This window comes from Triticum dicoccoides, chromosome 5A (assembly GCF_002162155.2).
Source record: "Triticum dicoccoides isolate Atlit2015 ecotype Zavitan chromosome 5A, WEW_v2.0, whole genome shotgun sequence".
In the NCBI taxonomy this organism is placed as follows: Eukaryota; Viridiplantae; Streptophyta; class Magnoliopsida; order Poales; family Poaceae; genus Triticum; species Triticum dicoccoides.
In genome coordinates, this window is record NC_041388.1 from 620,992,112 (window position 1) to 620,995,858 (window position 3,747).

Genomic DNA, 3,747 nt, shown 5'->3' on the forward strand with positions numbered 1-3,747 from the left:
GGAGTGGCAAGTAATTAATGCGTGCAGAACTATATGCGCTTAATGTCCGCGGGGGAGGGGGGGGGGATTGTAGACATCTTATCCACATATCCGCATAGATCAGACGTTAATGAATAAGCATTTCGCTAGTTCGTATCTTGAGTAGGATAGAGGTACATCAAACCTCAAAATATGTCTAACTAAACGTCCAGCATGAAGAATAAAATATACTTACTAGATTCTAAAATATGATACCGCCTATATTTCATAAATTAATTTACTAATTGTGTTACATATAGATTGCACATTCAATCGACCCTAACTTGACCACACATGTATTTGGCTAGAATTAAACTGCACCATTACGCTTTTGATGAATTTTTTTCTATAGTATTTAACTTGGATTATATATCTATATTTGGAAGGCAATTAGTATGCGCTAATTTATGTATATTCCTATTTAATGTACAAAAATGGTTTAAAAAAATAATGCTAGTCCTTGACTAGATTGATAAAGCAGAGCTAGGCAGCGACCCCCGTTTTTGTAAGCCCAATTTCCCTTTGCTCTAGCTCATTATCATGCAATTAATCGGACAACAACTTTACCTTTTTTTTCTACGTGAAATGGTAGGACTTCCGCCGGTGTTAGAAGTCGACAACATGACACCCTAGGCTGGCGTGAGCGCCAAACTTTGTATGGAAATGGTGACGTCCGTGCGTTAGCATTTGATAAGTCGTTACGTAATCTAGGAGACACACTAAAACCACATGAGCGATGCAAAAAATTACTATCAGTCTAACAAATGGTCCTTTCTTGATTGACAAATTGCAGTAGTGTACTATTGTGTCATTCCTAGGATTCCTCGTACCTGAGCTGATGATCCTATTCTTTACATATAGTTTTCATGGTGCCTTGTAGATGTTCACTATTCTTTAGATTGAGAGGACTACTTTTTTTTTATCATAACACGACCTTTAGTCTTGTGGATGCTCCTCGAATATAACAAAAAGACGATAAACTAGCTTATATGTGGATTACTTTTGCACATATGACCACTATAACTAAGTTAGGCTAATAAGGGTATTTTTCTTTCTTCTTTGAATAGATCTAGTTAACCCCAAACACCAGATCTGTGGCATGCCATGTATTGTTCGTGTAGATCTTGAGATGATAACAAGAGGGGTGATAGTGGAACATGTGAAATGCACATACCTTAATCTCATGCTTCATCGAAAAGTTGTTGAAACATTGGTATTATGTTCCTTGTCAAAATCTCACATAATCCTCAAATATCAGAACAAGTACACATGATGGAATTGACCCTCTTGATTTCTATATATAATATAAATAGTACTTCCCAAAAATTTACAATATATCTAGCAAACCTAGATTGCATATCTCAAGCAAATTCGAGAACACAAAAATAAGGTAGACATTCAACCACACAAACAACTACACGCATAGTGAATAGAAAAGAATAAGAGGTTAAAATTAGTAACTAAAGAAGAAGAAATCACTTGATGAGGATACAAATGGACACCAACATATACTCACGTGGATTATATTATTGAGAGATGACATCTCCTGATCTTCCTCATTCTCATTATTGGCATACCTACACTCCTCTTGCGGTGGGATAGTCCGATCTATGGCATGCCTCATCTCCTTGAAAATAAACCCCCCTTTTGGCCGGTTTATAAGTTGCTCGTTATTGCAGGAGAGCTTTGACACGAGGGTATGGTGGGGGTAATAGTTTGGGTCATTGGCAATGGAAAGGGAGTAGTCTAGGATTTTATAGGAGGGTGAAGAGGAAATAGGTTCACTTGAAATGGTACCACGTCCCATGTTTTTGAGTTTCATACGGGCCCTCCTTAGAGTTCCAGTCAAGTTTAAGGCCTACATTAATTGCAACCGAGGAAATTGTGGGTTGTACAGAAAAACTGGATCATGGCATTGAATTAATGCATTCATTAACTGTTCAATGAATTGAGTACCAGGAGGTAATTGTGGGTTGTATAAAAAAAGAGAATTTGGAATGTTGCTATGAAATAAATTTGGGAAATCTTATTAGGGGAGAGCACGCTTTGGTTCCAAGAGAACCTCTAGCACTTTATAATTCAAATTCTCCGCCTTAATAAACAAAAAGGGTAAATCTTTTATCACGTTTGAAAGAAATAGTTTCTGGTACATCTTTTACAGTATGTTGTTTTCTACGGCCTTGGAGGAAACCACTATCATCAAGTATCTTCTAACCTTGAGACAACCTATCATCTAATCTTACTAGATGTCATACCATTTGCAAATATTTGCTGAAATAGGATGGAAATTTTGTACATGTATATTTTCTTTAACAAATAGCAAGAATTTTGACTTTGTTGGTTCCCCAGCAAGAATGATAAATAGACATTATCCATTTGTTGCTCATGCTCACATGCTTGTGTTTGCAAAGATGCCTCATGTGACTATGAACTTTATATATTTGAAACCTTTTTTTTATACTGATGACTTTGACAACCCAACCCAAACAAACGTGGAACATGGTGATGTGGAGTGTTTCGAAGGAAAAGGCAGGCAAGAGCAATAGAGATCAATAGGAGAGGAGGGATGCTGACTGGAAGTCTCGCTGTAGTCGATGCTGACCTGAAGTGTGAAGCTACAAAGCACCCTCCATGATTTATACCGAGCTAGCATGCCGCCAGACTTGAATTTATGTCATAAAATCAATCCATTGTAACCATGCTATCACCTGCAGGACGAGACACTAAACACCACATATTATTCCACAATAGTGCATTATATTCCCCTAGCATTGCGTTCAACTAGTTGGAATCTTAGACGGCTATGGAGTAGGATGAAGGTATTGGGATGATAGCGGAAGAAGAGGCATGGATAGAAGCTTGCTATTTAGGAAGAGAGAAACCCATTTTGTCCCTGGAGCCCATGATGTGTACGTTACCAGGTGGTGGTGCTATGGGGATTACTCGCATGGGTAGAGGGTGGACAGGTGGCATAGTTGGACTGGCGGACAACCTAGGACCATGGGTGCACGTGCGGGTGACGAGGTGATTGCGGGCCCGAGAGAGCTGGTGGCGTGGTCAACTGTGTATGGAGGGACAACTGGTGAGCGCATAGAGGTTGCGGGTGGACAGGGGACAGATTGCGAGGGGCATTCAAGTGGCCCACCCATGCTGGCAGCTGGTCAACTGCGAATCCGAGGTGCGAGGACCCCGGTTGTCGGTGTCAAAACCGGCGGATCTCGGGTAGGGGGTCCCGAACTGTGCGTCAAGGCCGGATGGTAACAGGAGACAAGGGACACGATGTTTTTACCCAGGTTCGGGCCCTCTCGATGGAGGTAATACCCTACTCCTGCTTGATTAATATTGATGATATGGGTAGTACAAGAGTAGATCTACCACGAGATCAAGGAGGCTAAACCCTAGAAGCTAGCCTATGGTATGATTGTTGTATATGGAGTTGTTGTCCTACGGACTACAACCCTCCGGTTTATATAGACACCGAATAGGGTTAGGGTTACACAGAGTCGGTTACAATGGTAGGAGATCTTGAATATCCGCATCGCCAAGCTTGCCTTCCACGCCAAGGAAAGTCCCATCCGGACACGGGACGAAGTCTTCAATCTTGTATCTTTATAGTCCTGGAGTCCGGCTGAAGGTATAATCCAGCTACCCGAACACCCCCTAATCCAGGACTCCCTCAGTAGCCCCCGAACCAGGCTTCAATGACGATGAGTCCGGCACGCAGATTGT